Source organism: Callospermophilus lateralis, chromosome 1, assembly GCF_048772815.1.
Source record: "Callospermophilus lateralis isolate mCalLat2 chromosome 1, mCalLat2.hap1, whole genome shotgun sequence".
Taxonomy (NCBI): Eukaryota; Metazoa; Chordata; class Mammalia; order Rodentia; family Sciuridae; genus Callospermophilus; species Callospermophilus lateralis.
The window spans coordinates 119,635,331-119,647,711 of NC_135305.1; the positions used below are offsets into that span (position 1 = coordinate 119,635,331).

The 12,381-nt window shown below is 38.7% G+C and overlaps 1 pseudogene; it reads left to right on the top strand.

Annotated features, from left to right (window-relative positions):
* Window positions 1–9,809: 9,809 nt before the first annotated feature.
* Window positions 9,810–11,825, top strand: LOC143401918 (MAP/microtubule affinity-regulating kinase 3 pseudogene; annotated as a pseudogene).
* The last annotated feature ends 556 nt before the right edge of the window (window positions 11,826–12,381 follow it).

Consider the following 12,381-nt stretch of genomic DNA (forward strand, 5'->3'; position numbering starts at 1 on the left):
TTGATTACAATCATAGATATACAACTATTCCAGTTTTTTATTTCTTATAATCAGTTTTGGTAAGCTGTATTTTTCTAATTATCTAATTCAGCAATTAAGTTCAAATATATTGACATTAATTTGTTTACAATATCGTTATATCATTTTAATGCCTATAGACTTTGTAGTAATGTGTTCTTTTGCATTCCTAATATCAGTTATTTGTGCATTATTTTTTTCTGATTAGTCATACCAAGAGCTTGTTGGCTATTGTTGATGCTCTTTTTTATTAATATCTTTTATACTTTCTTAACTTCTGCTCCTAAATCTGATTTTCTTCCTTCTATTTTCTTTCGGCTTAATTCAAAATGCTTTCTTAATTTCTTATTATGGATGTTGTGCTCACTGCTTTTGTCAAACTTTAAAGATAACATTCCTCATATATACAATTGGGGCCAAAAGTTTCTCTCTAAATATAGCTCTACTGGTATCCCACATTTTTTTTCAAGGAGACAGATTAAATTGGCTATTTTGGTATCCCACAATTGTTGATATACTATTTTCTTTATTATTCAGTTTAAAGTATTTTCTAATTTCCGTTGTGTTTTTCTTTGACCCATGGGTTAATAAAATAAGCATCTCTTTACTTTAAAGCATATAGTGATAGTCTAGATATCTTTTTATAATTGATTTCTAACATAATTGCATTATGGTAAAAAATTATACTCTGTATGCCCTTAATCCTTTCAAATTCATTGAGAATTGTTTTATGGCACCAAAGTGGTCAATTTCTAAACATTCAACATGTACTTGAAAATAATGTAACTGTGGTTTGGAAGAAGCGTTATTGTAAATATGTTCTTTAGGTTAAGGTTATTAAATGGGAGTATTCAACTCTTCTGTTAGCTAATTATCATATCATGGCAAACAAAACTATCAAAGTTTATGCTCTCAACCACCTGGTCAGAATCAGCAAGTATCCCACCTGTCCAAGGAAGGTGGGAGTGGGGGGAACAACCTTAAACACAAGACTTGCTGCCAAGAGTGTCAGCTCTCCTCCATCCTGGCCCCATAATATTCGCTCTAGTCGGCACCTTGATACCTTCCAACAGATTTGTGTGTGTGTGTGCGCGTGTGTCCAGATTTTCTAACTAAACTCAGTGGGATGTTTTATTTGAAATACTGGTCTTCCCTAGCCAAGAGAACTACCTACTTATTCTCTCTCCTTCCCTGGAATATTAGTCAATAAGAACAATCACTGTGTCATTGTTATATCTCCAGTGCTTAGAAGAATGCATAGAGTAAGTGCACAATAAATATTTATTGAATAAGTGATAAACTATAAAGTTCTACTTCAACATGATAAATGATTCATCTTGGCTTAGCAACTTTCCAAACATATTTCCATGAAAGAAAGCTCTTTTAGAGGCTCAACTTTTTGGTTGTCTACTGCAGATCTTTCAGCTCTACATCTAGAATAATTGGAGAGGTTCCCTTTCTAATCATGTCTATAAAAGACCAAGGAGTGCTTAATTCATTGATCTTTATAAAATGCTTTATCATCTTTAAATTCAAGCTTACAAAGTGCCAAGTTATATGCTTAATTAAAATAGCTTTAATCCCATGTGGGTTTAAGATTAATGTTGCTGCATTAAAATGTAGAGGAATTAGGTATTCTCCATGTGAGAAAAACATTAACTATTGTGTTTGGGATTGACAAGTCTTTTTGTTTGATAAATTCTAGGGAGGTAAAGATGGTTGAATTGTCTATTTATTCCTAGTTATTTCCTGGGGGAATTTGAAATGTTTTTTGCCAAGTAAGATAATGCTTACTTTCATTTAAAACAACTCAGGTATTATGATAGAAATTTACATATGAGAGGACAGAGATGGCATAAATGTATTTAAGGTCAAAGACATTAGCAACCAGTTTTCATACCTATGGTCCTAACTCTTGACTAAGTTCTGAGCCAGCATACAAATGGTAGAATTTTATTGTTAGAGAGGCCTATAAAAAGACTAATAAAAATTAAGTATCCACCTTCTGAAAAACAGGTGAAATTAAAACTTGTATATAAGAAAACAAGAACCTCATGAGAAATTTCTTAGAGATGAACTATTTAAAGGGTTTTTCATCACATTTCAAAACTTGTTCTCCAATTTCTTTCTCTATATTCACTGTAAGAAGTTAGAACTACAGGGTGGAGAGTGCCATTCATGGACAGCACCACTGGTGACTCACAGATGAAAGCCAGAGAATCCTTCCCTCTCTGCTAGTGACTGATGGTTTCAGGAATATCAAATTTATTGGATGTCTCTAGTTGGGTATTTAAAGATAACAAAGCATTTCACATGTCCTGAGAAGTAAATCTTCTCTAATTTTAATTAAATTAGAAAAGGGTAACTGTCTAGCAATCCTAAGTGAAGAGCAACAAGACGGGAAAGTACAACCTTCAACAACCTGGACCCCAGAGCTAGATGTCATGCAGGCTGCACAGCTCAAAATTCTGACTTCAGAAGGTTGATATATCTTATTCTTCATAAATTCCTGGGCCTAAGTTGATTCCTAACACATAGAAGGCATATCATAGTTGCAAGCGAAAGGAAGTCTTAGATATTTAAACCAAAACAGAATTCATGAAAAGCATATTACTTAGCTGGGTGCAGAATGGCTCACCTGTAATCCAAGTGGCTTGGGAGGCTGAGGCAGGAGGTTCACAAGTTCAAGGCCAGCATCAGGAACTTAGTGAGGCCCTAAAATCTTAGTGAGACTCTGTCTCAAAATAAAAGGTAATAATAATAAAGGGCTGGGGATGTGGCTCAGTTTTAAGAGCCTCTGGGTTCAATCCCTTGTACAAAAAGGAAAAAAAGCATATTACCATCCTAGTAATTACCGAAGAGTAATCGACGTGCTTTGTTGTTATTGTTGTGAACTCAAGGATATTTCATATTTGATGTTTTTCAATCTATTGTAATCACTGCATTTTCAATTTAAAATGCTATTATATGTTGCTACACTTTATTGTTTAAACATTTTACTGAGATATAACATCATATAGAAAAGTTCATCAAAATGTACAATTTGATTACTCTCCTCAAAATAAGCACAACCATGAAATTACAACCAAATCAAGAAATGGAACATTGCTAGCACTCCACTCTTCCCAATACTATTCCTTCTATCTTAAATCCTTATATCAACAGATTAGTTTTGCCTATTTTCAAACTTTATACAAAAAGTCTGTGCAATGCAATTTCTTTTGTATCTGGCTTCATACTTTCCCACATGTTTGTGATATCCACTCATATTACCAAAACTTGCAGTTATGATCTCATCTTCATTCAATTGTCTGACCATACAACAATTTGTTTATTCAATCTAATTAATAGATATTTTGGTTGCTTAGAGATTTTAGCTATTATGAATTTTCATTTGGGTCTTTAAATAGCCATTTGGTACACACATATACTTATTATTTTGAGTTTGTTCCTAGAAACAAAATTGCTAGTCAAAGAATCTGCATGTTAAGTTTCAGTAGATGCTGCCCAACAGTTTTCCAAAGTAGAAATTTACTAGTTACACTACCACCAGCAGTTAGTCATCCCACACATTTCCAACATGCAATGATTAACACTTCAATGGTGTTTTCTACATTCTTAATTTCAGACATTCTATTAGGTATTTTGTGGGAATTCATTGGAGTTGTTTTGTTTTGGGGTACCAGAGATTAAATTCAGAGGCACTCGACCACTGAGCCACATCCCCAGCCATATTTTGTATTTTATTTAGAGACCGGGTCTCACTGAATTGCTTAGGAAAATATGCCCACCTGCTCTAATTGGCAAGAAAAATGAAGATTAAAACTCACCATTGCTGAGGCTGGCTTTGAACTTGAGATCCTCCTGCCTCATGCCCCTGAGCACCTGGCATTATAGGAATGCACCAGAGCACCCATTATTGGAGTTTTAATCTTCATTTTTCTTGCAATTCATACATCTGCCCAAGCACGAGTTTCAAGAAAGCAAATATCTGAGTGTTTTTGTTTTGTTTTATTTTTAATTCAGACATTCTTAAGGAGGGAGTTTAAATTGTAGGCATTCAAATAAAGATTGTATAGGATGATAGATGCCACAAAATCCAATTGATTTTGTAAAGTCAATAGTCAATCAGCAAACTGTTGGATATCTTCAATAACCTGTACTGACATTCTTTTATAGTAGTGAATAGAGATTCCTAATCCTGCAGCTCCTTGCCAATCCTGGCAGATATCTCTAGACCTGTGAGTAGGGTAATAAAATAAGGGCTCTATTATGTCTGGTGTGTGCCGTTATCAGGATAGGTTGTTAGGTAAAACATCAATGTGGGGAGGAAGAAAGACCAAGGTACAGAGGCCAGCTCAATGTTTGGTAAGCAGGGTTAAATATAAGCCTTGCAAAGGAAAAAAGTTCTCCGAATTTGGGGGGGGGGGCACCAGGACTGTAAAATTGTGTGTGGGGGGGGCACCAGGGACTGACATTAAGTGTACATCTTCAGTTCCATTAAAAGAACTATTGTCTTTTTTTAAATTGTCCAGGTATGGCTCTTATTTGGTTATGACTATTTTTTCTAGGTGTTTAAGATCAAGCTGGTCAAATTGAACTTAATTCTTAGTATTTGCCATAGTCTGGCTGGGCACAAATCACAAGCCACTGAAGCAGGAACAAACTTTATTTCTGAACTCCACCAGCACACTCCACACAGGCTCCCGGGAATTCTCCCAAACGCCTCCAGAAATCAGCAACCAGAAATATCCCTCCTCTGGTACTTCCCCAACCAATGGGAACTCTCCAGGAATCCCCGCGAGAGCTCAAGCGGAATTCAATAGGAACTCCGCCAGAACTCAAAAGTCATCATTTTAATGGCTCGCTAGCGTCACCTCTCAACCACTACTTCTGGCAAAAATGCCATGCGTCATCCCGACTCGGCTGTGGCCCTCAACAAGTATTGTTAACTGTCAGCTGAGTTTCCTCAGGGGATTACTCTTGGGAATTTGAAAGAAGCCTCTTAGCTTCTCTAGTGCCATATGTCAGGATGGGTAAGGATCTGGTAGACCACATGGCTTCCCTTCGAAGCATCAGGGACTTCTCACTCTCTTAATTACCCTCCTATTTGCAGCATGTGCACTGATTTTTTGTTGTCCAGGGTCTCATTGGTCCCCCTGATGGGAGGTCACATGCCCCAGAGTTGCGAATCCTTTAGAGAAGTCCCATCATTTCCTAGGTGTGAGCTGTCCTCAGAAGGCAAGAGCCAAATACTGGCTTATTTTTTTTTTCTTGGGCCTTTTACTTCCTTATTAAGCTTTAGTCTTAAACATCCAGCAAGCCAGTTTTACCAATCTTAAAATTAGAATACTTGGGTTTAAATTTAATGTCTATATTATTACAGTCATTCACCCCTTTTATTTAATTGGGTTCAGAATTAATACTCTAAGTTAGCCTTATATCCTGTCTTTATATGGATGATGGCCTAGTATCTCAAATTCTCTCAGATTGTTATATTGAAAGTTGTACTTCTGTAAGGCAATAAGTCCCAAAATTTTACTTTAAACGTTAGTTTGAAGAACACCAGGTTGATAAAATAAATGTTCTTCTAAATCATGTACTTTAAAGTTTTGTAAACTTGGAAAATATGAAGACATTTAGTATACAAAGAGGGCAGTAATAACACCACAAATATACTGAATTTTTTAAACCAAGTTTAGTTTTAAAAGAAAAATTCAGGGGCTGAGGTTGTGGCTCAGTGGTAGAGTGCTCACCTAGTACATGCAAGGCCCTGGGTTCAATCCTCAGCACCACATAAAAATAAATAAATAAATACATAAACAACGGTATTGTGTCCAACTACAACCAAATATATATATATATTCAGAATCTGTAATGTAATGTAATACCCTAAAATAACAATTGTTGTTTGACCAGAGTTGTACAAACCCTAATTCCTTTAAGACCAGTTGCTTTAAAGAATAAACCTTAACAGACACAAGATATTATCTTTATAGATAAGAGCAGATTAATGTTTTAGGAAACCTATGTTACTTTAAGCCATAGAGAATCAAACTTCTGTTAATATCAGTACATTAATATTTCACATTAGGAAAAAGCCTAATGTTAATCATGTATATCTGACTTAGTTACACAAATTTTTTGAAATTTACTCTCCACAAACCTTCTGCAATTTAGACATTTTACAACTGTACTTTACCACACAAAAGCCTTTCTTATCCAGAAACATTTCTTTTTCCTTCCACTTTCCATATTAAAATATATTTCCATATCTAGAATCTTCTTGTTTCTCTTTCCCAGCTCTTGATCCTTTTCCTAATTCACACTCTAAAACAACCCTTATGAAACTTCCTAAGGGTTGTTTTAGAGTGCATAAGGGTTGTTTTAGAGTGTGAATTAGGAAAAGGTAGAAAGGTAAGAGGGCACTAACTTTCTCTGTTACGAAATCCTACTGCCACTATAACAGCATAATCCATTTAATCCATTATGAGGGCAGAGCTGCATCACCTAAATAAACTTACCTCTTAATACTATTATAATTACATTAAATTTCAACATGAGTTTAGAAAGAACATACAATCAACTCTGAAATGAAACAAAGGAAGATTATAGTTTTATAACATCTAAATTTGGCACTAGTATAAAAAGAAACATAAACAGAAATAACATGTTAATATATTTTGCATGGTAAAAACATTTGATGAAGAGAGGCACTTTGAACAGAAGGGAGACCTATAAAAATACTTGGCTAAAATATTGACATATTCTTAAGTAAAAATTTGAATTTAGAATATTCTTTATGTATAATAATTTTCACTGAGTTTAACAGGTACATCAGAGTGTAAAGACATTGCTTCTTTGATTAAAAATATTATAGTATATGGAAAAAAGTCAACTGAGGATTTCAATATATGCAAATATTAATTATATAATTTAACTATGATCAAGATTTTAGAAAATGTATAGAAATTTTGAAGTGAGATCAAGGTTTAAAAATATATTGTTCAGAAACATACTTGTGACATGATATTAGGGAACACATGAGGTTAAGGATCTGATTAAAGAACATGGGTGTATGCAAAGGACTATCATATGCTTCAAATAGTTTATGACTAATATAAGGATACATTGGTACATACAGACTTGTGGTATTTTCATTGTTATAAAATGTTTTTTTTAAAATGAGTTTTTGACTAGAAACATTATAGTAAATAAAACCATTATTTATTTTAAATGGAACTATTGTTTTAGTAGAACATAAGTTTTTAACAGTATCATTTGTATAGATATACTGAGAATATAAAGCTAATTATCATCCCATATAAAATATTATAAAAATGCATAATTTTATTATTGAACATTTCTTGTGCCCTTTTTGTCCCATGCTCAAAATGTTTCAGTTTGAATATTATCTGGTCACACCATAAAACTCAGACAAAATAATTTAAGTTTGTCAGTGGCTGTTTAATATCAATAAAACAAGAAATAAAAAGAAAACAATCTATCAGATCAAATGAAAGCCCCTGATGGAAGGTCCTTAAGATGAAAAATCTTATAATGACATTAAACAATTACCATTTATTGATATTGTTAAGATGAACATGAATTATTGAGAAAAGATAAAATTATTCACAGTGTAAGTCATTTAAATGGGGGAAAACATATAAAAGTTATGCTACAAAATGCGGTCTCATATGATACCGATCAAATGATTGTAAATAGGAATGAATTTTGAATTCTTTATATCATCTTGATATTGTGGAAAGCTCAGTCCTAGGTCCCCAATGCCAATCCAATAATGAGGACAACATTTTGAGAAAAAGGAAAGGCAAGATTTATTGCTTTGCCAGCAAAGGAGAAACACAGGACACTCCAGTCCTAAATGCTGTGATACTTTACAAAATCAGAAAGAGGGGGCTTTTAAACAGGAAATTAAAAAACGATATTGCAAATGATCCCTGTCTGGAGTTGTAATTCATGTGTTAATTTGGGAGAGAGTGCTTTCTGAGATCTTCTGGTACCATCCCCAATCTGTGGATTACTTCCTTCCTTTGGTGGGTGTGAACTCAAGGAGAGATAAATGTGCCTGAAATGGGGAAAAAAGCTAATCCTATTCCCCCTGAAATTAGGGAGGAACACTGAAAAAAGAAGAGAAAAAAACATATCAATTTGAAAAATGAGTTAAAAGGGGCAAAGCAGCAAGAGCTCTATTCAAAACACAAGGAGGACACAGTTAAATTGACACCAGTTGTGTGTAGCACTATTAGAATATAATGTGTGAAAGCATTCAATATGGACAAGAAGACTGCTATTAACAAGGAAATGCTGCAGCAATATGCATGTGCCATATATACACACACATTTTTCTGTAATTAAGAATACAAAACAATGGTAAACCATTATTCCACAAGTATTTGATGACTACAATCCAAATGCCAGGCACATTTTTGAATATTTTGTATTTGTTCAAAAAATGACCTAATTTCCAAAATTCATACCATAGGGTAAAATATAAAATTTCAGCAGATGGAGTGCTGCTGCACTTGAAACTCCATCCAGGTTAAATGTGAGAATGAGTCCTAAGTCTTAACTGGCCACATGTATGACACATTTTGTTTCTTTATTGATATTAAAAAGACAACATGTTCAATACCTGAAGTAAACTAATAATCTCCTTTAAAGATACAGGTATTTGGCAGAAATGCAAGACAACTTTTACAAAGAAGAGAGGTGAAACTAGTATTTGCATATTGCGGCCCCTACAATGATTGAATTGAGGAGGTTTGAAGACTTTTGAAAGACACTAGGGAAAAAAAGCAGATGAGCAATACACTAGAGCCTGGGTCACTGACCTGTTACCAAAAACCTTGGGCCTTGTCCCTGATGGCCATGCAATAATGAGGAGAAGGTTTTGAGATCAAGGTAAAAGGAGGTTTATTGCTTTGCCAGCAAAGGGGAAACACAGGGGACTCCTGTGCCAGAAGATTTGATTCTGCCCATCAGGGAAAACAGAGGGTTTTTAAGGACACTATTCAAAGGCTCCACTCCAGGTGTGCCCTGACCAGGGGTTCCCAGGTGCATGCTGATGGTGTGTTATGATTAGCTAGTTTATCTGGGAGATCATCACTTCATAGTTCTTCTGGTGACTCTCCTTCCTGTGGAGAACAGATCACTCAAGGTAATCTTGTTCCCTGCCCCCAGGTTAGGGAGGGAGACAGGGAGAAGGGGAAAAGAAAAACATTTCCCTTTTAAAATAAGCAGCCAGGGTTATATTCAAAAGGTGAAGTGGATCACTCTTACAACCCCAGTGCTTCCACCAATCAACTTCACCATTCAAATTGAATTGTCAAGTGTGTTTATGTCCAGCTGAATATTTCTGGAAAAAAAAAAGTTTTCTTTTTCATCAGGTCTTGACCCCCAAACTGTCAAGTTCCTTAGACAGAGTAAGCGCCTGGGTCCTTGATCCACTTAGGGTGCATATGACCACTCTTTATGCAGTCAGTACCTTTATGACTGCATTGACTGCCTAGGAGACAATAGAATGAGAATCCTAGAAATGAGTGGACCTAGAACCACTCCTCATTTGCCTTTTGGCCTTCGATGTTCCCAGAGCGAGTTGTTGAACTGGGCACGATATTTGTTGGTAAAAGGCAGTTGTGGCTATTTTTTTCCCCAACCCATCTCCAACTCTCTCCTTGTTCCCCCCGCCCCCGTCCTTGCCTAGCCCTCACCAATCCTAAACTTTCCAGTGACACCTAGACCCATCGATCATCAACTTGGGTCAAACCATGCACCCCTCGCATGGAGCTAGACGGGCAGAAGACACCTCCCACACCGGGCACTCTGGAGCACAGTGCCCCAAATCCACAGCTTCCTCTGCAGGTAAACAGACTCGCATTGGAGAGTATAGACTACTGAAAACCCTGGGCAAGGGGGCCTTCGCCAAAGTCATGCTGGCCCGTCACGTCCTCACAGGTCAAGAAGTGGCAATCAAGATCATCAATAAGAGACATCTGAAGCCACAAGTCCTCCAAAAGATGTACAGAGAGGTGAGAATCCTCAAGATGTTAGACCACCCACACATCGTGAAGCTCTATGAAGCTCTGGACTGCGAAAAAGCACTCTGTTTGGTCCTGGAGTACGCCAGTGGAGGGAGAGTTAAGGACTATCTGGTCAACAAAGGAAGACTGCAGGAAGAGGAGGCAAGATCTATATTCCGGCAGATTGTGTCTGCAGTCCAATATTGTCACCAAAAGCAGGTCGCCCACCGAGACCTGAAGGCGGAGAATCTGTTATTCGACGCAGAGATGAACATCAAGCTAGCCGATTTTGGACTCAGCAACCAGTTTACACTTGGGTGTAAACTCAACACGTTTTGCGGCAGTCCGCCCTACGCAGCTCCAGAGCTCTTCCAGGGCATAGAGTACGAGGGGCCCGAAGTCGATGTGTGGAGTCTTGGCGTGGTTCTGTACACCCTAGTCACCGGGTCGCGTCCTTTTGCTGGGGCCAATGTGAGAGAACTTAGAGACAGAGTGCTACAAGGTAGATACCAAATCCCTCTGTACATGTCAACAGAATGTGAACATCTGCTGAAACGCTTGCTGGTGCTCAATCCAACTAAGAGAAGCACCCTGGCCGAAATTATGGGAGACAGGTGGATCAACAGAGGACTTGATGTCCTCCAACCCTTTGTTGGTCCAGAGGTGGCCATCTCCCACAGAAACATCTCGTTGGCTGAGCTGCAGCCAAGCAGGGTCCTCAGAAAGAGCGCCAGCTGGCCTCCTCACCGCAAAGTGCAGCGAAGCGTTTCCACTCAGAAGCAGACACGGTCCCTGGACCATGCTGGAACTGGGCCATATCCGACCAGCACTGCCCAGAGTCACCTCAGAGAACATCAAATGGCCTCCCAGAAATCCGGTGGCAGTGCTGTGGGAGGAAAGGGAATTTCTCCAGCCAGGCCCCTACCTGGGATCACCACCAGTCCCAAGGAGCTGGAGACTCCTGAATTCAAGAAAATGCCTGCTGCCTACAAGAGCAGCACACCATCTGGAGGGAAGACACTGTGGAGTAAGAACATTTGCCGCAAAACAAGGAAAGCAGACACACGTTCAGTGAGCCGGAATGGGCAGAACAACAGCACCTTCCCTGCCCAGAGCCCTCCAGTGACTTCAACCCACAGTGTCCCGAGTACCTCCACCCGGGGCTGCACCTGCTTCCCCAGAGCCAGTGCCCTTCGTCGAATGTTCCACCGCCAGCCCCGGGAATCCCAAACTGCAACACACGAAGGTCCTCTTGCCTCACCCAGCTGCGTCCATCCAGCTGAAGCATTGCCCCAGACTCAAAGAAGAGGCACCACTGGTGTTTTTCCCAAGTTTACATCGAAAATCACAAGGAGGCCTCCAACTGAGTCTGGGAAGACCCCGAGATACAAGTCATCATGTTCAAGTCATCATGTCACTGCTGAGCAGAGAAAGGAGAACCAACAAGCAAAACCTCGCTCCCTGCACTTCACCTGGAGCATGAAAATCACTAGTGCCATGGACCCCAGTGACATCATGAGGGAAATCCGAAAGGTGCTAGATGCCAACAACTGCCAATACATGCACAAGACGCCCTTTCTGCTCTTCTGCATCCATGGAGATGGGTACACCGAGAAACCGGTGCAGTGGGAGATGGAGGTATGTAAACTTCCCAGACTGGCTTTGAACGGGGTCCGCATCAAGCCCAGATCAGGGAAATCCAAGGCTTTTAAAATCATTGCCTCAAAAATTGCCAGTGAGCTCCAACTGGAAGCCAGTCATTAGGATATAAATTAACAGCAACTTGAAGTGTTTTCCTCAACACTGATGGACATATAGAATAACATCTAGGCAGTTGTTGGGAGCAGTGACTAAATTAGGGGGTTCTTTAATTGTCCGGGAGGTGATGCCCCTCCTGGGAATTCTTGATGCAAGGCGCTGGTCAAGACTGCCCAGTTTCTTGGGTGAAGACCTGTTCCACCTGTACCACCCAGGGAGCTATTCAGTTCTTGAGCTTGTGGTTCAGGTGGCAGGGCTCAGCGGTGGAACGTTATGGGCACAAGCTGCCACTCATAATTGGACTGGTCATACATATGACCTTGGTTTTGATGGCTTTGCACAAATTTTCTCACAAAAACACCTTTTAAGTACGAAACTTATATAACAAACGTGTTGAGCTGGCTCCTGACCGTTGCACTCTACCAGAGTGTAATGGACACCCAGTTCCAGCTTTTTCACCCCTTGGATTTCTGTCTTTTCTCATCCCCCATGGCCTCTCATCTGGTTTCCTCAATTAACCACCCTGCAGGTGGCAGCAGATGGGACCCAAACAGGCTATTAC